This window comes from Mauremys mutica, unplaced genomic scaffold (genome assembly GCF_020497125.1).
Source record: "Mauremys mutica isolate MM-2020 ecotype Southern unplaced genomic scaffold, ASM2049712v1 Super-Scaffold_100434, whole genome shotgun sequence".
Classification (NCBI taxonomy): Eukaryota; Metazoa; Chordata; order Testudines; family Geoemydidae; genus Mauremys; species Mauremys mutica.
The window spans coordinates 241,177-269,028 of NW_025423340.1; the positions used below are offsets into that span (position 1 = coordinate 241,177).

The window sequence follows — 27,852 nt, forward strand, 5'->3', positions numbered from 1 at the left end:
AGGGGGCACTTGGAGTTGAACCAAGGACCACTTGATCTGCAGTCAAACACTCTACCACTGAGCTATACCCCCATGACATTTGCATAGGCAAGTCCATGATCTTAAGGATTTTGAAGGACGGGCTCTGCCTCAGAGAGCTCCTTTTCTATTCCGAGGTCACAGGGGTTTTAAAAATGGGAGTTAATTAAACTTTACATACACATGTAGACACGACAGCTTGCACACCCACCAACATAGCTTCCCCCACTGACATAGCTACCACCTCTCGGGGAGATGGGTTAACTACACGGACGGGACAGCTCTCTCCCCTCCGCTTAGAGCAGCTTCATTATTTATGAATAGGTGGGAAATAACCTTCTGAATGGACAGGAACCAATGTATCATATATTGCTGTGTCTGCATTCAATATGGGTAACTGGTCATATTGGGCTGGATTAGTAGGAGCGTTGCCAGCAGATCGAGGGAAGTGATTATTCCCCTCTAGTCAGCACTGGTGAGGCCACATCTGGAGCGTTGCGTCCAGTTTTCACCCCACCCTCCCACTACAGAAACAAATTGAAGAGAGTCTAGGAGAGGGCAACAAAAATGATTAGGGGGCAGGGGACTTACAAGGAGAGGCTGAGGGCAGGGCCGCCCCTCTCTGCCCCCTCCCCTGAGACCTGCCCTGCCCACCGCCCACATCTCTCTGCCCCTCCCCTGAGGCCCACCCTGTCCACCTCTTTCTTTGGTCATCTGTTGTTATTCCTTGAAACATCAAGGATGGAATAAAAAGCTGAGTTTATTCCAGGGTGAGGAAAGAAAGGAGCCACCAACCCCCTGGCAAAGCTCAGTGCCCCAGAGAAAACCTGCCCCCTGCTATCGCAATCACTGATGTACTGGGGATATCACGGGAAAGGGACTGTCTGAATGATCAAGGCAGGAAATGGACAACAAGCTACAGCAACGTCGTTAGCCACAAACTCACTCTCCTCATGCTCCAGCCAGAAGCGAAAAGAGCAGGAATTCTTGCTGTTCAGCCACGGACACACTTACACAAGGGCACAGCAGTGTGTGTGTGTTGTGGAGGCTGGCTTCAGGAAACAACTGGAATTGATCACTCAGTGAGAACAGAACTAGAGTGCAGTGAGAACCACCCACCCAGCAAGGAGTTGTGGCCAAGTGTTTAAGGCAATGAACTAGACATCCATTGGGGTTTCCCTGCACAGGTTCAAATCCTGCCAACTACAGAGAAAGTTGTGGTTCTTTAGTTTCAATGCAGCTGGGTCTTGTCTTACTCTAAAGCTATGTCTACATGAAAGAGTAACATGGCTTTAGTTAAAGTGTTCTAATTGAACAGCTGTTGCATGTCCACCCTATGCCCCTGTGTCACCAGAGCACATCCATGCTAGCATCTCTTGGATTGCACAGAGAGCAGTGCACTGTGGGTAGCCATCCCACTGTGGAGCTGGCTGCAGAGTGCTTTGGGAAGGGTTTGCAATGCCTCACGGGCTGGTACAGCATCACATGATGCAGGTTTCTATCCCATTGTTCCATGGGCATCCTACTAGATTGCCAGCTGCTTTTCAACTGCAGTGTGTGTGGTGGGGTAGAGAGCATGTGTGTGTGGGGGGGGGAGAGACAGTGTGTGCGTTGCAGAAGAGTGAGTGTGTCGCACACTGTCTCTAAGTTCAGACAGCTGCTGGAAGCAACCAGTCCTGAGGCAGGGGACAGCCCCGACATCAGCCCCCTTCTCTCCCTGGCTCAGCTCAGCACAGCACTCTCTGTCACACGCACACACACTGCTGCCTGCTTAGCGCTGTGTCAGGGGTGCTGGAACAGGGGGTTTAGAGGCCATGGCCCCACCACACTTTACTGGCTGTTAGGACAAATGATGGGGGGGAGGGTGCAGTCTTGGGGAAGAGGCGTCTGTGGGTGTGGCCTCGGGGGGAGACGTGGTGGGGGTCCTTAGAGAAGGGGTGTCATGGGGGTGCCACAGTTCAGACAATGGTGCCCCCCCCACTGTAAGGAAGCTTCTGCCGCCCCTGCTCTGTGTTGGCAGAGCGGGAGAGAGCAGCATCCACGGCAGTGATTTGCTCCCTGGGGCTCCGGCAGGGGGGCTCGGGAGGCGATTTAAAGGGCTCAGGGCTCCGGCCGCTGCAGGGAGCCCTGGCCCCTTAAATCACCAGCCTGGGGAAGCCGGGCCGGACTGGCACAGTGTAACGGCTCTTGCCGGTACCCCATACCGGAACATACCGGCTTACTTTCACCTCCGGAAGGTCCTCACGTGGATCAATAACTGGTTAAAAGATAGGAAACAAAGGGTAGGAATAAATGGTCAGTTTTCAGGATGGAAACAGGTAACTAGTGGTGTCTGTACTGGGACCAGGACTAGTCAACATATTCATAAACGATCTGCTAAACAGTGAGCTGACAAAATGTGCCGATGATCCAAAACTACCGGCTTGCTTCCTAGAACGAACGCTCCTTGAGTGGGGTGATCCACAGGAAGTAGCTCAAACCTCCAAAGTGCCTGGCCAGGGGCAGGACATTAGCACAGCAAGGGAGGGGTGTGGCAGTGACATCACAAAGGCCTTTTGCAGGACCTCAGACTATTGGTCAAAGGTGGTGGGGAGGTGGTGACCTCACAGAGAGATGCTGACATCAGCCAGGCAGGACAGGGGCGAGGGGCCAGGGAAACCTCAGAGACCCCTGTGGCTTTGCTTCAGCAAGTCTCCTTCTCCAGGTCTCTCTTTGAGGACTGAGAGAGTATTCGGGTTCACGTACGTAAGTGCCAGGAGGAACCTCTTTCGAGTTTTCTCCTTCCCTTTGCCTGATTTTACTAGAAAACAGCCGTCCCTGTTTAGAAGGTAAGAGCCTCCTCGAGGTTTGAAACCTGTTCAGTCTGATCCATCTGGTGGGAGTTGAATTATAGGTGTAAGCAGAATCAGGATGAGATCTACCCTGACATCTGGTGGTACATTATGAGGAGTGGGCAAAGGAATTTTAGGAATGTGCATTTGCATTGGTAAATCCACACCACTTAGCATAACACACAGCAGCATGGGATGGTTATTTTCACACTGTGGAATCCCCAATTTCTTTGTAATTGGGGCAGGAAGAAAAAAATGGGGCTGTTACCTTAATTATGTGAATGAGGAACTATGAGACTGCTTTATGACAGAAATGACTCAACCTACATTAAATAGTACTTGCTAGACAAGGGACATGGGTTCCAAAACCCAGTGAAGGGAGAGAGGCTGGGGACTGGTGTGTGTACCTGATGGAATGGGCCCCTTTTGAGGGCCTGGAACACCAATTGCACATCCTCCTCTCTCCACTGTTAAAGAGCAGAGCTAATTTTGAATCCTTTAGGAGTCCATCTGGAGGCTGCTGACCTGAATTCACATTGGGCCAAGGTGGCACTGGGGCTTCTTTACTACAAGAGCTGAAATCACTAAAAGAGCTAAGCTTACTGAGCTGAGATCACTAAGTGGGGGAGCCTGAAGGTTGATCGCTAAGCAGCTGGCAGAGCGGAGCAGTCTGCAGCACGTTGGTGCAGCGTGTGGAGCGGTTCGCGTGGACGGCTGATGCGGTTCACGGGTTGGCTGGAGGGGCGGCACAGCTGGTGGAGTGGAGCCAGTCGTGGTGAAGGCTACAGCAGAACTCCACGGAGAAGCAGGGCAGTCGGCCCTGGCCCCCGTAAGGTGCCCCTTAACACCCTGCATGTGCCCCCCCCCCCGCATGTCCACCCGGGCTGGGGGGGTAAAACTCTGCAGATAAACTTTTGAACTCTGGGGTGGCACTGACCAGAGACAGAGACTCTTGGGTTGTTGGACTTTGGGGTGATTGGACTTAAGACCCTAAGGGGGAAAGGACAGTGCCAAATGTACTTGGGGGTGGGTTTTTTTTTGCTTATGGTTTGTGTTATAATCCTGTTTGTGGTGTCTCTCCAACTTGATGCCGCATTGTTTCCCTCCTTTATTAAAAGGATTTTGCTACACTCGGACTCTGTGCTTGCGAGTGGGGAAGTATTGCCTCCTAGAGGCGCCCGGGGGGGTGGTAGGTAATTGTCCCAGGTCACTGGGTGGGGGTTCGAGCCGGTTTTGCATTGTGTTATTGAAACGGAACCCCTGGATACTGAACCCGGCCTTTGTTGCTGCCAACTCAGAGGGGCAGAAGGGTTACATAGGCATGGAAAACACAAGCTTAAGGAGGCAGAATTTTATTCCGCACCTGGGATTTTGTCCCTTAGAATCACTGGGGACATTAGGGTTTGTCCTTTTTTTTTCACCTTTTCCTCCATCCATCCTTTACTCCTTTCTCATCTTCTCTTGCTTCTTTTGTCCTTTCTCTTGTTCCCCTCCCAACACCAGGAGCGAGGTGGGTGGGTGGGTGCAGTGATGAGCTGCCAAATTTTTAACAACGGGTTCCCTCCTCCCTCCAAAATTTTAACAACGGGTTCCCTCCTTCCCCCCCCCCTCCATGGGGGGGGGGTCGTGCCCCATCCAACCCCTCATGTTCCTTAACACACACACTCCGAGACCCCTGACCCATCCCCCCCTCCCCTGTCCCCTGACTGCCCCTTGCCGCCCCACCCAACCCCTCCTCTCATTCTCGATGGCCCCCCAGAACCCCTACCCCATACAACTACCCCTTCTCTCTGTCCCTGAATGCCCCCACCACCTCATCCAACCCTGCTCTTTCCTGACTGCTCCCCGGGACCCTTGCCCCCATTCAATCCCCCTGTTCCCTGCCCTCTGACTGCCCTGACCCCTATCCACCCCCCCACAACCCACCCCCTCCCTGCCCCCTTACCACACTGCCTGGAGCCGGACCGGGTCCACTCCACCAGGACCACAACCGGCGCCGCGGGGCCCGACTCCCCGGGCCGGGCCGGCACCGGGGCCCGACTCGCCGGGTCGCTCGGCACCGGGGCCCGCCCGCTCGGCCTGACTCCCCGGGCCGGGCCGGCACCGGGGCCCGCCCGCTCGGCCCGACTCCCCGGGCCGGCACGGGAGCCCGGCTGCTCGGCGGTAGCCGCGGGGCCCGACTCCCCGGGCCGGCGCTGGGCTGGAGGGAGCCGCGGTCTGGGACCGGGAGCTGCTGAGCCAGCCGCACCTCCCCTCCCCCTCCGCGCCCCAGCTTACCTGCTGGCTGCCTCCATGCTGCTTGTTCAGGCTTCCCGCGAACATCTGATTCGCGGGAAGCAGGGGAGGGGGAGGAGAAGGGGGCGGAGCAGGAGAGGAGTGGGCGGGAACTTTTGTTAAATTTAGCAGCCCTTAACAAGCGGTTCTAAAATGGCTGCTAAATTTAACAACGGGTTCGCACGAACCTGTGCAAACCCGCTGCAGCTCACCCCTGTGTGTGTGTGTGTGTGTGTGTGTGTGTGTGTGTGTGTGTGTGTGTGTTGCGGGGGAGTGCTCTGCAGCTCCCACTGTGGGAGGTCCACCCAAAAATGTGAGGCTGAAATAGTGCTCGGGCAGTGATCCCCACCGGTGACCTGGGCCATCCTTTGGGCTCTCTGGTGAGAACCCTCAGCCTCCCGTCCTCAGTCTCTACCCTTATTGGCTGAGCAGGGGGTTATTGACACGGAGGAGACTCAGGTCCTTGTTGTTCTCTTTGAAGACCAAGGAAATAAGTCATAACCAGTCATATGTTTGATGAATTTTGCTGCTTCTCTGCAATAATGGTCTCTGAGCAGTTCATGATTCTCTCTAACATTGCAGTTCTTCTGAAATACTTGATGAATAATTCCTGTGCACTGTTGTTGGTCTGGAGCTCATCTGAGAGCACTTTATTCAGGTCATTCAATGTCTGAAATTCAAGATCCGATGGTTAGTTTGAAAATCAGGGCTCTTGGGTCCTATTCCCAACTCTGCCACTGACTGGCTGTGTGACCTAAGACAAGTCAATTCTCCTTTCTCAGGCTTAGCTTCTCCCTCTTTCAAGTAGGGATAATAATGATCCGCTCCTACCTACCTCAACACACTCACTGTCTCTCCCCACACACAAACAGTCTCCACACTGCAGTTGAACGGCAGCTGGCAATCTAGTAGGATGCCCATGGAACAATGGGAGAGAGAAACCTGCATCACTGAAAGTACAGCCACAAAGACACCACACACCAGCCTTCCCTAGCTGGCAAGAATCAAAGCTCCACAGAAAGATCCCCATGGTGTCAGCCCAGCTCCCTCAGCCACAAGCACTTAACACAGGGACCTTTCTACACTCTGGTTCTGTTCTCACTTGTCGAAGAAAAACTAAGTTCTCGCTTTTTGTTTGGGTACAGCAAAATCAAATACTTTATTACTTTCTCTAGTGATCACAAGAGGGAGAGAGTGTCATAGGAAGCTGGGTTGCCCCTTGTCCCGGACGAATCTCTCTCAATTAGTAAACAATCATAGCAATCATTTATACCTTTGTTACAGACAATGGCTAGCAAACCTGGAGACAGTAAAAAGAAAACATTTGCATTTGTTTATACATAAGCCTATTCGCTATCTTATTTGTCTTCAATACTAGAACAAAAACAAGACTGCATTTCACAAGGTCGTAATGACTTTTCACACAATTCACTCTGTACCACATTCTCTTACAGCATACCACAGCCTAACTCCTGCTAAATTAGCTAACATACATTAAGATCCCTTCAAACCTTTATTAATTAATTCTTGGCCTCCACACACTGAAGGATCATTTCCAATTGTTTGCTCAGACCAGCTTCCCCAGCACACTCACTGCTGTTCAGCTCTGTATGTGTGGCCATGGCTGAACAGCAAGAATTCCTGCCCATTTCCCTACTGGCTGGAGCATGGCTAGAGTGTGTTTGTGGTTAATGATGTTGCTGTAGATGGTTCGTTTCCTGCCTTGGCAATTCAGACAGTCCCTTTCCCAACATATCTCCAGCACATCAGTCCCTGGCTGGGTCTCCTGGGCAGTGGAAAACATCCCTTGTTTGGTGCTGCCAAGGGGATCGTGCAGAGCTGAGACGTCCCTCGGCTTGGAACAAAGGGGGAGTTGGATGGAATTTATCATACAACCCTCCCTGCTCCCCTGAGCCCCACGGGGAGAATCTAGAGAAGGGGGAGTCATTCCTCCCCTGCACTCCCGGAACAGTTGCTAGGACTCCTTCCTGCCAGCTACTCACCCCTGGATTCATGCTTAGCTCCTAGGATCTTTCTGCTCCAAAGGCTCCATAGTCCTGGGGTGGGGAGGGCGTCACTGCACAGTCTGAAACACAAGGGAGGTTTCTGGAATTGAAGGAAGGAGCAGAAAACGGAGACGAAAGAAACAGAGAGAAAACGCCTCGTCTCTCCCCTCCCCCTCCCAGCAAGAAATGTGACCAAGGACCAGCGTTAGGGGAAATGGTGCCTGGGGCAAAACTTGTACTTTGGCACTTCCCCATCGCCCCTGGACGATCCCCCTCCCCCTTTAGTGCTAGCTCCTGCACTGCCGACCCTTGTGCCTCCTTCACCCCTAACTCCTGCCCCCTCCTGTGCCCTAACCCCTACACTGTGTCCCCTTTGCCCTTAACTCCCACACTCCCCTCCTGTGCCACCAGCCACTGCCCCTCTCCTGCACCCCCTTCACCCCGAACCCCTGCACCCCCTGCTGCACCCACGTGGGGACACTGACCTGTGTGCATGGAGCAGCTGGCATTGCTGCCTGCTCCTCCCTGGGATGCTGCTCCTCCAGGCACCCCGAGGGGCTGCGGGGCATGGGGAGGGGAGAGAAGCGACATCATCCGAGCTCCCTGCATCCAGGTCACTTTCCTCAGCTGGGCTGCATCAGGGGAGGGCAGAGAGCAGCAGCTTCTGATGCTCCCCTCACAGCCCGGCCCAGGTGGGGAAAGTGACCAGGACGCAGGGAGCACGTAGTGTTGCTCCTCGCTCCCCACAACCCTCTCTGGGGCCACGGAGGAGCATTGGGGCAGGGGAGAGCAGTGAGCACCTTTGCACCGGCACGCGGTGCCCTTTGACCCCTGGAGCCCTGGGCGGCTGCCGGGGGCCCCACCCCTAAGGCCGGCCAGGCTCCCCAGCATGAACAGCAGAGACACAGGGAGACTGGCCACCCACTGAGCAGTGGTAGCCTGGGCGGCTCGTAATGGAGGCTCGGGGGGCTCAGCCTCCCCAAACCTTGCGTCACCAAGGGGGCAGTGGGGCCCATGACTAGGGGCCCTGGCCAAATTGCCCCCCCCTGGAAAAGTCTCCCCCATGTCGGCCCCAGGGCTGGAGGAGCTCCCACTCCCTGCTACGGCCCGGGGGCTGCAGCAGGGCACAGAGCTTCTCTGGTCTGGGGGCCGCAGCAGGGCCGGGGCAAAGGAGTGATAGGGCGGGGCCAGTGGGGGAAGGGGTGGGACAGAGGTGACAGTGGGCGGGGCCAGTGGGGGAAGGGGTGGGACAGAGGTGACAGTGGGTGGGGCCGGGGGTGGAAGGTGTGGAAGGGGGCAGAGCCACAGACAGAAGTGGGGGGCCATGGGTCCGGTGCTGGGGCCCCTGCCCTTGTTCTCCCTTTCCCTGGGCTTTGGCATCACTAGCCCCTGCTTAGCGAGTAGGGGTCAGTGGTCCCCAAAATGTGGGGCATGACTCCTAGGGGGACACAGAGGAACATTCATGGGGGCACCTCAGGGCCTGAGCCAGCCCCCATGGAGGGAGCAGCACTCAGCCCCACTCTGTCCCAGCTCTTCCCCAACCCCACCCTCAGCCTGGGCCCCTGGCTCCCAGACCAGCCTCGACCCCCTTACCCCTGTCTGCACTCCTCTCCCCAGCAAGCAACAGCCCCACTCCCAGCCCCGGTGTTCGACCGTGGCTTCCAAGGGGCCACAGCCATGGATGTCCTCAATCACTTCTATGAAGTCCAATAAAAGCTATTCCTCACCCACCTACCCCTCCATCAGGACGGACTAGGTATGTTCTGCTGCCCTTCACTCATGCAGGAAGGATAATAACATTTCATTCCACTCAATCCTAAAGTGATTTGTAACTCACCACCAGCCAAAACTGCTCATTTTGGGGAAGCAGCCCCATTATGCTGCATACCTAGGCAGACTAGGTGTGTCTATGCAAACACAGTCTGTTCCTGAAGTCTTTCCCCCAGCTCCTCACTAGATGTGAGGGGGGAGCTCATTCAGCCCCTGCTTCCGCTTAGCATTTAAAAATTCCATATTGGCCCTATCACTGCCGGCCTTAGATTTCTCCTCCTGTCTGCTTTTTGGTCGGTTAGATGAGGTGGACGAGTGGTTAAGATGATTGACTGTTAATCCATTGTGCTTTGCATGCATGGGTTTGAATCCTATCCTCGTCGGATGTATTTAGTCTTCACACTTTCTTTATAGGGTATGTCTACACTACCAGATTAGTTAGATTTAACTTAATTCGAATTTGTGGAATCGACCTTACGAAGTCAAATTTGTGTGTCCACACTACGGACACTAATTCGACTTTGTGAGTTCACACTAACGGGGCAAGCGTCGACATTGGAAGCGGTGCACTGTGGCAAGCTATCCCACAGTTCCCGCAGTCCCCGCTGCCCATTTGAATTCTGGGATTTCCCCATAATGCATGCTGGGGGGAAAAATGTGTCGAGGGTGGTCTTGGGTAACTGTCATCATTCAACGTGCTTTCGGACGTCTCAAGGGTAGATGGAGGAGCTTACTGACTCGCTCGGATCTCAGCGAAACCAATATCCCCCTAGTTATTGCAGCTTGCTGTATGCTCCACAATCTCTGTGAGAGCAAGGGGGAGACCTTTATGGCGGGGTGGGAGGTTGAGGCAAATTGCCTGGCTGCTGATTACGCTCAGCCAGACAGCCGTGCAATTAGAAGAGCCCAGCAGGAAGCGCTGTGCATCCGGGAGGCTTTGAAAGCTAGGTTCCTCAGGGAGCAGGGTAACCTGTGACTGTTCAGTTTCTTTACAGAGAAGCTGAACCTGCCCCTGCTTCAGTTACTGTTGACTTTCTTCTGCGGTTACATACCCCGTTCACCACGTTTCCCCCCTTCCAACACACATTTAAAAATAAAGTTAATGGAACATTGTTAATTAACAACATTTTCTTTATTAATGAATTCGCGTTATAGGGTTGAAACAGGGACGCAGACTGTGGTGGGTAGGGTGTGCAGTGATGTTAACACCGCTTCTACACTCGAGGAATGACAGGCTCCTGCTCCTAGAGCGGTCTGCAGTGCCAGACTGGTTGTTTCAACAGAGCCTGCCATCCCTCCTTTTTGGGACTCTGTGTGCAGGGGCTATGTGACCTTGTGGCGGGGGAGGACGGTTACAGATTCCCCTGCTGCGTGGCTCTGTGGTCCGAGACAAGGACCGCTGCATAAGTTCTGTAACCGTCCTCCCATGCCACAAAGTCACGTACCCCCCACCCACACAGAACATGGAAAACACCTCCCAGACCGACCAGAGTGCCTACTGACTGCACTGTGTGTGTGACCTGCTGTAGATCCTGCCCCCGTGTCTGTACCCTGGTAAAGGTGACTGTCCTATGCAATTAAAAAACCCCTCCCCCCCTTCACAGACAGTCTTCTGTAGAAAAACTTGACGGAAATAGTAATTAACAGCAAACTACTTTTAATAATCAACTACACAGTTAGGGGATGAAACTGGGATGAAACTGGGGCTTCGGTGAGCCAGGAAGGGAAGGACTTCTCAACATTTAGGGAATGAGAGCCTTCTTGTATTTGTGCACTCTGCAGGGGTGCAGTGACAGTTTTCACGGCCCCTGTCGCCCCTCCTTCTTGTTACTTTGGGTGAGGGGGGTTTGGGACTTTGTGGCGGGGGAGGGCGGTTGCAGATACAGTGCAGGGGTGCTCTGTCCTCCTGCCTGCGGTCCTGCAGAACATCCACAAGGCGCCGGAGCGTGTCAAATTTTCCCTGGGCATTTCCTGTGTGGCTGGTCAGAACATCCAAGCTCGGACTGCTGTCCAGAGCGTCAACAGAGTCGTGCACTGTGGGATAGCTCCCGGAGCTACTAAGGTCGATTTCTGTCCACACATAGCCTAATTCGACATAGCCATGTCGAATTTAGCGCTACTCCCCTCGTCGGGGAGGAGTACAGAATTCGAACTAAAGAGCCCTCTAGGTCGAAATAATTAGCTTCCTCGTGTGGACAGGTGCACGGTTAAGTCGAATTAACGCTGCTAAATTCGACATAAACTCCTAGTGTAGACCAGGCCATAGACAACCATCTCTCCCTTTGGTACAATGACAGATCAAATAACATTGCTTCTTGCAAACAAAAACCTTCTCAGAAACTCAGACCCCCCTCTTGCTTTAAATAAAATGTCTAAATCCCAGATTTTTAAAAAAATTCTCTAGTCCCGTATTTCTTAGTTTTTATCTCAAAAGGTAGCATCCTCATCATCTCCCCCAAACACCCTGGGACCTCCCCCAAATAATTAAAATACTCCCATCCTGAGCAAGGCCACAACAGTGAACCACAGCTAGTGTCTAGGCCAAGCTGTTCTGAAGGAGGCAACTCCAACATTTTCTCCCTGCTTTCCTTGACAAAGTCTGACTGAGAAAACAAAATTCCCCAAACTGAAAATTTTCTGCTGAGAAACCAATACTAGTCTGTTTGGGGACTTTGGTTTGCAAGTATTATTGTTATTATTCTCTTCTGATTTCTGAATCAGTTCAGTTCAGTCTTTGTCCTCCAGGTGTGTTTCCAGATGTTGAGTTGTGGGGGAGAGAGTCCAAGTCATGATGTCTCTACCTCTCTTTCATAGTTTCTTCCAACTTGTTAGGAAGCTCCTTTGCTACCATGTGAGTCAAGCAGTGTCCATTGTCTCTGTGCTATCTCGGAGAAGTCTGCATTGTACACGGTTCCTGGGATAGTCCTTGGGAGTCTGGATACCTTTAATGGGCCAGCAGTGAGTCTGGGTCCTCCCTTGTCACACCTGAAAGGCTGGTTGTGGGCATTTCAAAACCTCATATTTCAGTAACGCACACAGAGCAAAACTTCATAACTTCCCAACCAATGCTAGCGCACACCATCCAACAAGATATTAATGTTCAACAGATCAAGACTTTTGAAATGACACCTCACCAGGCAGACTTTGTACAAACCATGTCATCATTATATGAGAGTGGTGAATATGGGGCTTCCAGGTGCTGCTTTGAGCACAGCGTGCCACACCTGGGTTTACACTGCAATGGAGACATACCTTAGAGTCCATCTCTCCTGGGATAAAGATGGCAGCAGGGCTGGCCTGGGTCATCTGACGTGGGCTCATGGAGCTAAAGCTGAGGGGCTAAAAACTGTGGTGCAGATATTTGTGTTCACACTGAAGCCTGGGTTCAGAAACCCTCACTCCTCATGGGGCCTCAGAAGTTGGGCTCAAGCCCATATGTCTGCATTGTAATTTTATAGTCTTGCAGTCCAAGCCCCATTACCCTGAGTCAGCAGACCTGGGCTTTGAGACAGGTGCCCTGGGTGTGTTAATCGCAGTGTAGACATAATGTTAGGCTACGTCTCCAGTGCAATGAAACACCCACGACTGGCCTAGGTCACATTAATCAGGGCCATGTGGCTTGGTCTGGAGTAAAGTTGCAGTGTACATGTCTTGGCTCAGGCTCAGTCCCCTGCTCTAGGAGCCCAGAAGGTTGGGAGGGAGTTTAGCGAGTGGAAATGGTAAAACCGCAGGGAAGTATTACCCTGGACTCAATGGCATTTCTCCATTGGTCTGTCTGCTTTGGGGCAGGAACAATAACACGTCCTGCTGCATTTGTTATTTCATAGGGTGGTTTAGGATTTTCATTCTCAGACACTGGGCACAAAGAAGGACCCAACCCTCGGCATAAACTAAATGAGCTGCCCACAGATTCTGGCAGCTGCAATGAGCCAATTGGTGGGAGAGCTCAGACCTGCCCCTGTCCCAGAGGGAGGGGGTTATCTGTGAGGGGACTGGACCACTGACCTATCAGCTCCTAACACCCAAACTTTCAGTAGATCTATTATCAGTGCCTGTGAGTGTAATTTAAACCATAAGAAAAAACACACTAGACTAGACCAAAGGTCCATCTCACTCTGAATCTTGTTTTCTGACAGTAGCCAATGCCAGGTGCCCCAAAAGCATCTCAACAAGGTACCACTGGGAGTTGAACCCAGGATCTCCTGGTTTATTAAACCAGGGCTTTAGCCAGCTAAGAAAAGCAAAAGTGAGTCTTGCCTTAATGGGCCGCTGACAAAAGCATCCCAGACAGAAAAGCAATAGGCTAAAAAGAAACCTAGCAGCTGTTGAAGTAGTTGAGCTGGGCGAGACTAAAGGTCTGTGGTTCAATCCCAAGCTTGGGGGGGGGCTTTTCTTTCCCCCTTTGTGCAAGGGTGGGCTGTTCCTTTGACTGCCACAAATCCCTCATTTCAGGCTATGCAGCAAGAAAAGGCAGCATGGGCTTCTGTACCGAGTTGGCCCACCTGACCTTTCATTCTTCTCTTGCTCTTTGTCAGCAAGGGGAAGAAAAAGAAGCTCCCCTTCAAGCAAGGTTCAGAAGGGGGACGTAAGGATGACTTCCTGAGCACTGGCTCCAGTCCTCTGCTCTGCCAGCTGACCTATCGAAGGGCTGCCACCACTCCCTCTGTTTCCCCATTGGTGTGTGTCAGTGCAAGCACCAGCCAAATAAAAAGAGTTTCTGTAGTGTAGTGGTTATCACATTTGCCTAACATGCCAAAGATTGCTGGTTCAAAACCATGCAGAAATATGCTGGCTTCCTTTTCTCAGATCCCCTTGCTGTTCAGGAAGGCGTTCCTCGTTCTGCTATTGGCCTGTCCCTGGGATAACTCCAACTCTCAGTCTCAAAGGGTGCTGACGTCAGTGGAGAAAGCACCTTGGCATCAGTTTGGAGAACCTAGAGGAGTGCGTCATGTCACCTTTTGGAGACTTGTGGCTTGGCCTCCTCTGCCCTTGGAGGTTGGCCTATAGATTGATGGCTTTAGAGGCAGGGGTTGGGCTGGCTGTGAGCAACTGGGATCCACGAAGCTCCCACCTGCCCTTCAGAGGGCTGAACCCATGGAGATGCAGTTGGCTTCTGGGAGATAGACCCTGGTGCCTGCCTGTTGGCATCCCAGGGATGGCTACTTGCAGGCCAGGAGAAGCGGAGTCCTGGGGGGAAGGAAAAGAAGCAATGGGGGGGCGGAGTGGGCTCCTTTCTGGCCGAGATGGTGGGCTGTGGGGGGTCTGGAGTTGCCTGTAAGCCATAAGTGGACTTGGTGTAGTGAAAACCGCTGCTCCTTTCTGGCCGACCTGGGGGCACCACTGACAACTTGGGGGTGGGGGGCGGGGGGCTGGCTGTGAGCAAATGGGATCCAGGATGCCCCAGCCTGCCTCACCAGGCAGGGCCGGCTTTAGGAAGTGCGGGGCCCAATTCGAACAGTTTTGACGGGGCCCCGGCAGGGATGACTTAAAAAAAAAAAAAACTTAAAAAACCCCACCTTTCATTTCTTACATGTATTATTTACTTTCCATGACTAGATACATAATAACAAAATTATATATTACTACATAATATTGTATATGGCTCTTTTCTTACTCCCACTTGGGTACTTTCTACCAATATCTCTTGATCTCTTGCCCATATTGATAGAAGTCACCACATTCTAAAAGAATATTAATTATAGATTTTCACTTTCATATTAGGAAAATAATTTGTTTTGATAGTTGTACAACTGATTTTTTTCAATAATGTTTATTTTATGCCCCCTCCTTCCCCCCAGCACTGCCCAGCCCCGTGGAAACACTGCCCCCACCAGTGCCGCTCGCCTCGCAGAAACAAACCCTCCTTCCTCAGCGCCACCCCATCAAAACAGCTGTGGGCCAAAGAGGAAGGTTTGAGGGGGACGGGGGAGAAACGGCACCCATAGGCAAAAAGAAGTATTCCATTCTATGCATCCGAAGAAAGCTCATGCTGAAATAAATTTGTTAGTCTCTAAGGTGCCACAATTACTCCTGTTCTTTTTGTAGATATAGACTAACATGGCTGCTACTCTGAAACCTGGCACACATAGGGTGACCAGATCACAGCAGTAAAATAGGACCCGCCCCCTCCCCGCTCGGCCCCACCATCACACCCCTCCTCACCCCTTAGTCCCCCACTGACTTGCTGCGTCCCTCCTAGTCAGTCCCCCACCCACCACTCGCCTCCTTTCACTTTCTCCCTCCCCTGCCAGAAACCCCCATACCCGCCCCTAAACCCCCTGCTGGCTCATTGCTCACCTCTGTGCCCACCTGCCACTTGCTCACCCGCTCGCCCCCGACTCGCTGCTGCACACCCCCCCCCCCCGCAGTATATAGCCTTATTCAAAGACCCAGGGGTCACTATATTACTGCACACAGCAGTCAATCAATGCAGTTGTAGATAAATCTCTGCATTATGCATTTTTGTATAACTTTTACATGACTTTGTATTGAACCTTAGTAATATGTTATAGCAGGCCCCTAAGGTAGTGTAAAAAAAACAGGAGTACTTGTGGCACCTTAAAATGTCTTTTTGCTAGAAGTAGAATAAGATCTTCTCTCCACTTTGTAATCAATTGCCCTATTGAATGAATGAATGAGGTGTGAATGAGGAAGGTGTGGAAGGCAGCACCTCCAGACAGCTGCAACCCTTGGAGAGGGACTGGGAGCCAGACCAAGGAGCTTTGCCCAGGGCTGAGTGGGACGGAGTTTGGGTGCTGGGTGCAGGAAGGGTGGAGGGGTGCAGGCTCTGGGAGGGCATGCGGAGGGGTGGGTGCAGGCTTTGGGACAGAGTTTGGGGGCTGGAGGGTGGTGTTGGGGGGAAGGGACTGCCATGTGGCTTCCTTCCTCCCCTGTTGTCCCTCACCATAGCCTCAGTGGGGGATGGAGCTGACCCTTTCCCAGTGTTTGCAGGAGTGGTGGCTGGGGGGCAACCCAGTCAAACTCTGTTTTTACTCTTTCGCTGATGGGTCACTTAAACCCCTTACAAACTCCTTCCCGCCTCTCTCACTCCCCTTTTCTACTGGGGTTGTTTGATCTTTTTGGTGGAGCCAGATGAAAACCACAAACCCCAGTGAGAGCAACAGGCTGGAAGACTAGACTGAACCCACCACCCAGCCTAGTCCATCCCAGAGCCCAGGACTGAGGGCAAATGTCCCCCCACCCCCAGGGCACCTGCTTCCACTCCTGGCCTCTCCCAGCGCTGCCAATGATTCTGTGTGGCTGCATCGGGTGGGATTTCAAGCAGACCCCACGAACCCCCGCTAAATTCACCCCTGTTTTGCGACCACTCTGCACCAAGAGCACCTACCTTCCCTGCCCTAAAGCTGCTGGATGGCTAGAAAGCTGAGCTGGGCATTTGATTGATCTAGAATATTATCATGCCCCCCCCCAAACCCTTAATATCCACAAAGCTTTAGGGGGGGCTATTCCCCCCCACCAAGCCGGTCTATTTCATTGTTGCAGGGCAAACGAAGGAGCCATAGTTTAATGGAAATATTCATCCCCTACAGCGGTCTTGCAGCAGGGAAAGCAGAGTTGATGGGAAGGGAACTGGTTTGGACAGGAGCCCCCGTCCTCCTCCTTTGCAAATAATGTGGAGAGGGGAATCTGATCACTCAGTGCCTCAGTTTCCCCTCCTGCGGGGGGGGGAGGGAGATAAAAGTCTCAGCCTGCCCTGTTGCAGACCTTTCGCATTCTCCCCTCTTGATGTATTTGATTTCCTCCTCCAAACCTCCCTCTCTCTCTCACCTGGAGCTCACAGCACTAAGTACCGGCTCGGGGCTTTTTTCCTGGGTTACATGATCCCAACTTTAGTTTTGAAACAGACACAGGCAGGCACAGACTCACCCTCAAACAGCAACACCACGTAAACCACAAAACCAGCCCAATATTACAACCCTTGGGGAATCGCAGGGTCAGACACTCACTGCTGGAAGGGTGCACTGCAGAGATTCCTGTCTGCCACAGACCAGAAGCTCCCTCGGCGTCTCCTCCAGGTGAGTGCTGGGGCTGGGCGAGGGCGAGGGGGAGGGGGAGGGGAAGGGGAAGGAAGGCTGCAAAGCACATGTGCCTTCTCCCCTCTCCCCCCTCCCCCCTCCCGACCTGCAAGTACAGCCAGGGGCCCCCTCTGCCTCAGCCGGCCAGCGTCTCTAGTTGCCTAGCAACAGCTGCTGCTTCCGGGAGACGCAGAGTTTTGCTTCCGGGAGAGACGCTGCACCGCGGGGCCCTCTCGGGGGCGGGGCCCGATTCAGGGGAATCGGCCAAATCGGCTTAAGGCCGGCCCTGTCACCAGGAGCCGAGTCTTCTTCTTCTCTCCTGCCATGGGGAGCCCAGCCTTAAGCCTGCCCAGCACGTGCTGCAGCTCAAGAATTAAGCCTTTCTGTGGGGCCTGTGCTGGAGCTGACCCTGGACCCCTGTGGGGTGCTGCTGGGGGAAATCACAACTGCAAATAATTCTGGCCGCAAGACCAGCCCCTTGGGTCGAATGGGGCAAGTTGGAGGCCTGGTGACTTAGTCTGCGGGGCCAGCAGGTCAAGCCGCTTTCCCGCATGTGGGGGAGGCAGCCACTGTGGTTCGCCCTTCCTGCGGTATGATCCAGGGGTGCCAGGCTGCAGAGCTGGGGGGAATTGGCGGGAGGCTCTCTATCTATTGTTAGTTTTGTGAGTGGCTGGGAGAAGCATTCATGTAACTCAGTTAGATGTGCCCCTACCTGTGGATGTCTGTGTAAGTGCAATATGTGCCAGAGATTCACAGCCTGTCAAAGCATCACAGTGTGAGAGGGAATCCAGGCGGTGGGACACAGGGCTCAGGGGTCCCACTGTTCAGGTTGCATCCCACAGATCCCATCACAGACTTTCAACAGCCAAAGCGGATGTTCACAGAGACACAGAGAGAGATGCCAAATAGTGATCTCCAGGGCCTGCAGACATCGAACGATGAGGAATTCTGCGCACAGAGAGGACCCTGCTAGTGGAAAATGCCTTTGGAAAAGCCCCTTCTGTCACCAGCTGTGATCGTACAGTGCTCAGTGCTCTGCGTTGTGGCCTCAATAGCCTCAATAGCCATGGATGCAAGTTGAGTTACGTTTCTTAGGTGCCTCCTTCCGACACTTGTCAGAAAAAATGACTCGTTTCTTTTGGAAGCATTTGCACTGCAAGGCAGAGGCATCTTCTCTGCTTCCTCGAAAGATTGACCAAAAAGTGGGAGGAGCAGACACATTTGGCAAGGCACCACTGGGTGCTGCATCCCTAACCTCCACTTTAACTGGCAGGTGCCTTGGCCTGCTTAGCCACGGTGCCGCTCTCTGGGACTTTTCTCCCAGCTGCTCCATTTCTCATCACTGACAATCAAAAGGAAGGTGACATGGCCTCTGTGTGTGGACATCCCCAGCGAATCACAAGGACGTGTGGCGCAGGCTCTCGTGTTGCAGCAATTGCAGTTGAAGCAACCGCCATGCCAATGCCAGTCACAGCAGCCTTTTCATCAACTCCAGGCTTGTGATTTGATTCTTTCCAATGCTTCTCTCCAAAGAAGCCTTTTCCTTAGCAAGCAATTACTTGCATACCAAGGGAGGTCTCTTCTGTTTCCTAAGACGACACAGGAAAATGTGAGCAGAGGAGACAAAAGCCATGCAACAAGGCACCACTGGGAGTTGAACCCAGGATCTCCTGTTTACTAGACAGGCGCTTTAGCCAACTAAGCCATGGCACCCGCCTCAAAGAGGTGTTTACAACTGTTCCATTTGATGGTCCAGGACAACGCCTGCACATTCCAAAGTACAGACGTTCCCCATTTCCCTCAAGACTTGCAGACCTTGAGGTGCCTGGCTCTCCGTGCACAGAAAGCCACAGCTGAGTTGACAGAGGGCTTCTAACATGTGCTTCTCCCACCAGCCACTGTGATCATATAGTGGTTAGTGATCTGTGTTTCAGTCGCAGCAACCTCAGCTCAGTTCTGAGTCATGGTCACCTTTCCTTCAGCTCTAGACTTCTCATTTGCCGCTTTCCAAGTGTGGTGGGGTGGCTGCCCCAAACAAACAGGAGAAAGATTAAGGCAACCTTGCAGAGGCTGCGCAGAACTCAGCCAGTCAGTAAAGGGCTTATTGGGAGAGCCAATCAGGAGAAGGCTTGCTGAAGCAGCCCATATATAAAGGGCTGCTCAGCACAGCAAGAGTCAGTCACTCCTTGGAGTTTGAGGAGGGAGGATTGGCTGCCCTGAAGGGAGGGCACCATGATCAGAGTAGTGCTGGGGTAAGGGGTGCATGAGTGACCTCCTGGCCGACTGCTGCCAGACTGAGGCCCTGATAAAAAGGCGGAGGAAGGTGCTAGGTCTGTGGGGAAGTGGTCCAGGGAAACAGATGGTGGGGTTGGAGGTGCACCCCTTTTGCCTCAGTCACCGCTGACACAGGTGGCTACACCCTGGACTGCAGCTGGCCACTAAGGCAAGCATCTGGGTAGAGGACAGTTGCCCCCTGGAAGGGGGGAGAGACCTGAGTGGGGCACAGCCAGAGGGCTGTGTCCATAAGAGGACATTGAAGTCCTGAGAGCGACATGGGTCCTAATGATAGAACAGATGGCAGCCAGATGCCACTAGATGAAGGCGCACCGGGGGACCAGAGCTAATTGCCAGGACGGCCAACAGGAGGCACTGCAGTGGTGAGACATGCCCCATGGCACCAAGACTCAGCCGCAAGGAAGGCTCTCTCTGTCTTGAACCACCACTTAGAAGGATTCTGCTGACAAGTCTCTTCTTTTTAAGAAAAGAGATACAAAAAAGGAGCCAACAGAGACACTAGGTTCAGCAAGGAAGAACTGTCAGGCCAAGCCAGGATTTCCTGGTTACTAGGAAGGCTCTTCAGACAGCTCTTCCCAAAGACCACTATCCAGAGGCCTTTTAACAGTCACTGCAGATGTTCATCAAAAAAGAGACAAAGAGATGCCGAAATAGAGTTCTCCACTGCCTGCAGCCATCACGCTACCAGGAGTTCTGTGCACAGAGAGGCCCCTGCTGGTGGGAAAAGGCTTTGGCAGAGACTCTTCTGACACCAGCCGTGGTCATATAGCATTTAGTGCTCTGTGTTGTGGCTTCAGCATCCACAGATGCAAGTTCAGTTAGGGGATGTTTTCTTGTCTCCGCATTCATCTAGTGGCTCCTTTCAACACGTGTCACCAAAAAGACCTGCTTCTTTTGCAAGTAATGTAAAGCTAGGCAAAGGCAGTCTTCTCCATTTCCTCAAAAGATCACCAAGCTGGGGGGAGAGGAGACACATTCAGCCAGGCACCACTGGGTGCTGGATGCTGAATCTCCTCTTTATTCAGCAGGTGTCTGTGAAGGACATAAATCTACACCGTGTAGAGGTCAAGCAGAGGAGTTTATTACACACAGCGCTGGCAGAGTGTCACCTGGCTTATTAAGCTCAGAGACACTGCCAATCAATTGATTACAATAGAATATATAGGTTTTCCATGGGCGGGGGAAAGTGATGGGGAAGGCAGTTCCACACCCTGGGATAGGTTTTGCAGCAAGACAAGATAGCACAGTAGCCAATGGTTAACAGGTTACATAATGTCTCCACTTATGGTCTCAAGTTAGAAAGTTAACATTTAATGAATACTTAGATAAAATGTTAGTAGTATAAAATATCTATGTTGAATTCTGATTTGGGGTCCACAGGAATGGAGCAACTCTTTTGATTGTCCAACAGGTATATTCTTAGGGGTTAAAGCAAAGAAACAGTGAAAGTATATGGCAATAAAGATTGTTTTCTGTGTGTCTAAAGGCAGGCATTGGTCTCTGGGAAGGGAGGTGGAAGGATGCCATATCTTATATTGACATGTGCCAACTTCTCATAAACTCAAAGTTGGATCTGTGGGAAGAACGTCTCCCTACAGAAGGGACTGACACAATAGGAACAGGGATTCTTTGTTCAATCTGCAACTCTGAATAAGACACAATTATTTAGTTCTTAGCTCCAACACCTGGCAATTTGCTGACCAGGCCTATCTTAGCAAGCAAGGCTTTCTGTTTCCCCAGCTTTCTCTTAGCTGATCACTATTTGCTAGGCTTCTGGTCCCTTGACCATATTCTGGAATTTGGGTCTGGAAAAGAGCTGGCACAATCCATAGACCAGGTTGTTATATAAAATGCACATGGATTTGAACCCTTCACATTCAGTAATGGCAAAGTTCTTGGTTCAGGCTTGTAGCAGTGATGGAATAAACTGCAGGTTCAAATCAAGTCTCTGGAGTCCATCCACAGCTGGGATAGGCCATTCAGTCCTTATAGAGAGCTTCAGTTTGTAGCAAAGTCCCTCCAGAGGTATGAAGCAGGATTGAAAACAAGATGGAGACGAGGCATCAGCGTTTTATAGTCTCTTGCCATGTGGTCTTTGCTTTCTTTGTCCCAAGGACACTCTATCCAGCACGTGGCATAGCAAAACCTTAGAGTTCTGTCCACAGGCAGGTCCCTGCATACCTTGCTGAGGCACAAGGCATATCTGCCTCCTCTCAATGGGTTGATTGTATAGCTGATGGTCCTTAATGGGCCTTCAAGCAGTCTAGGCAGAAGTGACACCAACTTGTCTGGCTGGGGTGTTCCCCGGAAGCAGAGCACAAGTTTGAAATACAGGCAGCATAGAGCCAATATTCATAACGTCAACTACAAAAAAGATACACATCTAGAGATAGCATCATTATAATCACCCAATCATAACCTCTCCATAGACCCCTTACACGACAACCTTTCTACAATATTGGCTGCAAATATAGAACAGTGGTCCCAACGGTGATCTATACAGTTACAGATTATGTCAATAACATCACAGGAGGTGACACGGCATCAGTGAGACTGATATTGGAATAGCCTCCAGTTTTGGTGTCCTCATTTGAAAAAGATGGTGTGAAATTGGAGCTGGGGCAGCAAAGAGCTACCAAATGTTCTGAGGGCTGGAGAAAAATGCCTTCTAGTGAGCTATTGAAAGAATTCAACCTGTTTAGCTTATCAAAAGAAGATTGAAAGGTGACTTCATTGAAGTGTTGAAAGGCCTTAATGGAGAGAAAAGATTGGGAATTAAAGGGCTCTTTAATCGAGCAGAGAAAGGCATAACAAGACCCAATGGCTGAAAGGTGAAAAGAGACAAATTCATATTACAACTAAGGCACAAAAATTCAACAGCGAGGATGAGTCACCTCAGGAACAAGCTACCAAGGAAAGTGGTGGATTCTCCATCTCCTGATGTCATTCAATGAAGACTAGATGCCTTTCTGGAATGTGTTTGCCCCAAAAGTAGCTCTTGTGTCATACAGGAGGCCTGTGATATGCAGGGGGTCAGATTAGATGCTCTAATGGTCTCTTCTGGCCATAAAGTCGACTAATTTCTGAAAAACTGAGTGTAGCATTGGGAGCAGCATCTGATGTTTTCCTGTCTAGCCGGCTTGCTTCCTAGAACGAACGCTCCTTGAGTGGGGTGATCCACAGGGAGTAGCTCAAACCTCCAAAGTGCTGGCCAGGGGCAGGACATTAGCACAGCAAGGGAGGGGTGTGGCAGTGACATCACAAAGGCCTTTTGCAGGACCAGAGTCTATTGGTCAAAGGCGGTGGGGAGGTGGTGACCTCACAGAGAGATGCTGACATCAGCCAGGCAGGACAGGGGTGAGGGGCCAGGGAAACCTCAGAGACCCCTGTGGCTTTGCTTCAGCAAGTCTCCTTCTCCAGGTCTCTCTTTGAGGACTGAGAGAGTATTGCGGTTCAGGTACGTGAGCGCCAGGGGGAACCTCTTTCGAGTTTTCTCCTTCACTTTTAGTGATTTTACTAGAAAACAGCCGTCCCTGTTTAGAAGGTAAGAGCCTCCTCGAGGGAAGGGGTGTCATGGGCGTGTCACAGTTCGGATGCCAGTGGCCCCCCTACACTGTAAGGAAGCCCCTGCCGCCTGCTCTGTGTTCGCAGGGCGGAAGAGAGCAGCATCCACGGCAGTGATTTGCTCCTGGCTGCCGGAGCAGAGCAGCAGGCTCAGCTGTCAGAACTTCCCAGAGCGATGAAATGGGAGGGGCCCATGGCTCTGTAGCAGGAATGCAGGGCAGGCGAGTTCACGGCGGGCATTGTGGGATACTGGAGGAGGCCAGTTATGGTGATATAATGAACAGCAGCGTCTCCTCTGTCACTTTAAGTTTGCTGCAAAAAGCTCTAGCCCTCTCATCGAAGTCGTTTTATTTTGTCAGCAAAACAGGGCAGTTTTGTCGCCAGATGTGGCATTGCAGTGTGTGCACCAAGGTAGCGTTGTGTGTTTTTCACACACCTGAGCAATATAATTCTGCTGAAACAACTTTGTAGTGCAGACCTGGCCAAAGATTTACTCACACACAACTTGTAAGGGAAATGTCACCTTCTCCTCTGCTTTGCAGAATCCAAACACAAGCAAAGCTTGTCAGGCCCCGGCGACGATGGCAGGGAGTCAGGTGTGGGCAGACACTGTGTTACAGCTACCCACAGGCACCATGGCTTAGCTGGCTAAAGCATCTGTTTCGTAAACAGGAGATCCTGGGTTCAACTCCCAGTGGTGCCTTATTGACTGGTTGTTGGGGCACCTGGCATTGGCTACTGTCAGAAGACAAGATTCAGAGCTAAATGGGCCTTTTGTCTGGCCCAGTGTGGTTTTTCTTGTGGTTTAAATAACAGTCACAGGCACTGATAATAGAGTTACTGAAAGTTTGGGAGTTAGGAGCGGGTAGGTCAGTGGTCCAGTCCCCACACAGATGACCCCGTCCCTCTGGGACAGGGGCATGTCTGAGCTCTCACACCAAATGTTCATTGTGGCTGCCAGAATCTGTGAGGGGTAGCTGTGTTAGTCTGGACTAACTGACATTTTGCAGCATGAGCTTTCGTGGGTGAATCCCCACTTCTTCGGAGCAGCTTGTTTAGTTTACGCCAAAGGTTGAGTCCTGCTTTGTGCACCGTGTGTGAGAATGAAAATCCTAAGCTGACCTTTGAAATAACGAATGCAGCAGGGCGTGTTATTGTCCCTGCCCCAAAGCAGACAGACCAATGGAGAAATGCCGTTGAGTCCAAGGTAATACTCCACTGCCATTTTACCTTTTTTGCTGGCTAAACTCCTTCTTATCTGCCTGGCCCAGGCTGTCCTCTGCCTCAGCTGCTGCTCCCGGCCGGCTCTAGAGTCAAACACGCAGGGGCCCCAGGGGAACAGAGGCTGGGACAGGGCAGCAGCCTGGGCTGGGCTGGGAAGATGCTGGGAGTTCTCGTTCCCTGAGAACTGGCCTGGCTCCCTTCTCAACAGCAAACAAATCAATTTCACGTCCCCTCCCCAGAAAAACCAGCCTGGAGCCAAGGGCAGCAGGGGACGATTCCCTGCAGTTCCCATTGAGGCAGGAGAGAACCCAGGGTGTTTCTAGCAGAGCTTATGGAACTGATGTGGGGAAACCAGCCTTTACTAACAGGCAGTTCCAGTTTAAGCTCAGTGTTTTTAACAATTTCTACAACATTAAATAACCCTTTAATCGTAGTGTCACCATCCATAACATTGCTTCAGCCTCCTAAGTGCACAACTAAACATCTCTTCAAATCCAAGGAAGTGGAGATCAGTCAATGTTCAGAGTCATCCCACATAAAAGAACCATGTTGTGGTACATACTGGCCCCATCATGTGGCCATGGCCTTTCCCTCCTCCTCCAGAGTCAGAATGTGATCAGCTCCCACTGAGGGGGAGCAACACCCCTCCTTTGGTCTCTGTGCCAGAGCTCCTATCAGCTCAGTGTCCTTCCCACAAGAGTCGGCTGCTGAGAGGGTTGCGATGGGGTAAATGAAGGCAGAGGAGGATTGTTCCTGATGGGTTTTCCATTGTGTTGCTCTGTGATCCTGCTGGAGGAAGCATGATTTGAGTTTGTTTCAGTGGCTTGGGTTGGGCTGAGGTTGTGACCCTGAGTACAGGGGTTCCTGGACTCTGCTCCTAGCCCCTCAGGGAATGGACAATGGGTCAGCTTCAGAAATTGGATAGAAAGTAGCCTAAGAAAGTATACATAAGTAAGGGAAAAAAACAGTCTCATTATCTCCTTAGTGGTCTAGTGGTTAGGATTTGGCACTTTTACTGCCACGGCCTGGGTTCGATTCCCAGTCTGGGAAAAATGACTTTAAACCAAAACTGCTTCAGTTATTCTTCACTTACCACATAAACAAATCCCTGGTATTTTCCTGATTCCCTCATCTTCCCAGTGTCTCCATGGCAGGGCTGGCTCCAGGCACCAGCACAGCAAGCAGGTCCCTAGGGCCAGCTATCAATGGAAAGGGGAGGCTTCAGCAGCAGAGGGAGGGACTTGCTGCCAAAAGCGGCAGAGGTAGAGCTGCAGTTGATTGCAGCTTCTTTATTTTTTTTTCCACTTGGGGTGGCAAAAACGCTGGATCTGGCCCTGCTCCATGGAAGACAATTTGTTAAATCCCAGATGAGTGCAGTTCTATCAGTTCTCAGCCTGAGTCCTTAGGTCTTAATCCTGAGGATATTGTCCCATCATGGGGCCATTTCCCGCCTCTCTTTCCTAGGGAAACACAATTTTCTTTGCACAGACACAGGAACAGCAAGATCTTTCTCTGTCCCTTGTGCAAAGCAGGGGGCCAAATTCCATGGAAACAATGGAGAAGCCGGGGGCCCTGGGCACATCCAGCCCTGGCAGTGAGATGTTCCCTCCTCTCTTTCTTTATGCCCCTGTTGTTATTTCATGGATTGTCTGGGATGGGGGAAAAGCTGAGTTCACTCCAGGTGGAGGGGAAAAAGGACCCTGAAAATCTCAGGACCCAACTCCTGCTACCAGGATCACCGAGGTTCTGGGAATCTGCCTGGGAAAGGGACTGTGTGGAATGTCAAGGTGGGGAATGAATAACAATCTACAACTAGATCCACCTCATTAACCACTGACACAGATAGAAGGGAAACTGGGAGTGAGTCTTTGCTGTTCAGCCATGGAAAGAGTGACCCATAGCAAACCCAAACCATCTGGGGATGTAGCTCAGTGGTAGAGCACATGCTTTGCATGTATGAGGCCCTGGGTTCAATCCCCAGCATCTCCAAATTCATTTTTTCACGCTGCTCTTTGCTCATGCCCAGAGGGGATGTGGCCCAGCAGTCTCCCTGCCCCAGTTTCAATCCTGCTCAGTGAGGGGCAAGTGCCAATTGCATGGAAGGTCGGGGGGGGGTTCTGTTCCTAAGTCACCTTGGTACATTTAAAAGCAGCAAAGAATCCTGTGGCATCTTATAGACTAACAGATGTTTTGCAGCATGAGCTTTCGTGGGTGAATACCCACTTCATCGGATGCAAGCCATTGGTACATGTAAGATTCCCACCCGCTGTGCTGCTTGGGACAAGGGTAGATGAGAAGGGCGAATCCTCCAGCACTGGAGGGAAAGGTCCCATCTGCTCAGACTGAGAGGCAAGGAAACACAGGGGCACTCAGTGCTCAGAGAGGAGAGAGGTCAGTGATTTACACCCACCAGGGGACACTGTCTTTTTGAGTATCACAGGGGCAGCTGTGTTAGTCTGGATCTGTAAAAAGCGACAGAGTCCTGTGGCACCTTATAGACTAACGGACGTATAGGAGCATAAGCTTTCGTGGGTGAATCCCCACTTCGTCAGATGAATTAAGTGGGAATTCTGTGCCTGGCTAGCCAACTACAAAAGCAGTTTCTTCTCCCTTGGTGTTCACACCTCAGCTGCTAGAAAAGGGCCTCATCCTCCCTGATTGAACTAACCTCCTTATCTCTAGACTGATTCTTGCCTGCATATTGATACCTACCCCTGCAAATTTCCACGACATTCATCTGACGAAGTGGGGATTCACCCACGAAAGCTCATGCTCCAATACGTCTGTTAGTCTGTAAGGTGCCACAGGACTCTCTGTCTTTTTGAGGCGAGTGCAGCTTGCTTGGGATGGTGCTGACGATGGGTAGAAAAAAGGCTGGAGTCAATGACAGAGGAGACCACAGAAGGGGAAGGGGAATGACAGCCCCACAGAAGGTCCTGGGTGATCAGATGCCCCAGTTATTGCACCCTGGCCTGTCGTAGAGAGAGAAAAGACACCGAGGGACCCAGCCCCCCTACAGTGATCCCATGGACAAGAACCTGGTTGGGAGTGGGGTGAAGGTTCCCTCTGGGCAAAGGGGAGCTGAGATCCCTCAGTGTCCTGGAATTTAAGCAGTGGAAGCTTCAAACCCTGCACAGGTGTGGGCTGAGGTGCATCAGCAGAAGGTTGGGCTGGACAGGGGCGGCAGGTTTGTATAATTTTTGGTTGTTCCCAGAATGGGACCAAGTCCTGCCCCACCCCACAGCTGTGTAAGGCTCTGGGGGCGAGTTTGGGTGAGGGAGGGAGAGGGATTGGGCTCTAGGAGAGAGTTTGGGTGCAGGGTCTGAGCTCAGTCAGAGGGTTGTGCTGCAGCAGGGTGTGTGGGGGGCAGGGTCTTGGAGAGAGTTTGGGTGCTGGTGTAGGGTCTGGGTTGGGGGTGCAGGAGAGGGTGAGGGGTGCAGCATTTACCTCAGGCATCTCCCGAAAGCAACCCGCACCCCCCTCTGGCAGCAGCCCCTAAGTGGGAAGGCAGGGGGCGTCTTTGAGCACGGCTGCCCGCAGACTCCACCCCTGCAGCTCCCATTGCCACAGTTGACAGAGTTGGCTCTCAGGGCGGGGGCAGCACGTGGAGACCCCATCCCCCACCCCAGGGGCTGCAGGGACGTGCCAGCCGCTCCCGGGAGTGACGTGCCACATGGAGCGAGGGTGGGCAGGAAACCGCCTTAGCCCCCTTGTGCTGGTGGTGGAGGTGGCAGGGGTCCTCGGGCTCTTTTAACTTGACCGGGGCAGCAGGCAGGACCAGGGGGACACTCCCAAGGGCCTAACGTTGCTTTGCACAACGATAAATCTCGGAAC

General features: G+C 52.1%; 4 non-coding genes across 4 annotated transcripts; 2 read left to right on the forward strand and 2 right to left on the reverse strand.

Annotated features, from left to right (window-relative positions):
• On the reverse strand, positions 1-72 carry TRNAC-GCA. The gene has a single exon. It is a non-coding gene; the product is annotated as a tRNA-Cys (tRNA).
• An 18,502-nt stretch (positions 73-18,574) lies between these two features.
• Positions 18,575-18,648, reverse strand: TRNAT-AGU. Its single transcript has one exon. It is a non-coding gene; the product is annotated as a tRNA-Thr (tRNA).
• A 4,775-nt stretch (positions 18,649-23,423) lies between these two features.
• On the forward strand, positions 23,424-23,497 carry TRNAT-CGU. Its single transcript has one exon. It is a non-coding gene; the product is annotated as a tRNA-Thr (tRNA).
• Positions 23,498-25,935: 2,438 nt separating this feature from the next.
• On the forward strand, positions 25,936-26,007 carry TRNAA-UGC. Its single transcript has one exon. It is a non-coding gene; the product is annotated as a tRNA-Ala (tRNA).
• Positions 26,008-27,852: the final 1,845 nt, after the last annotated feature.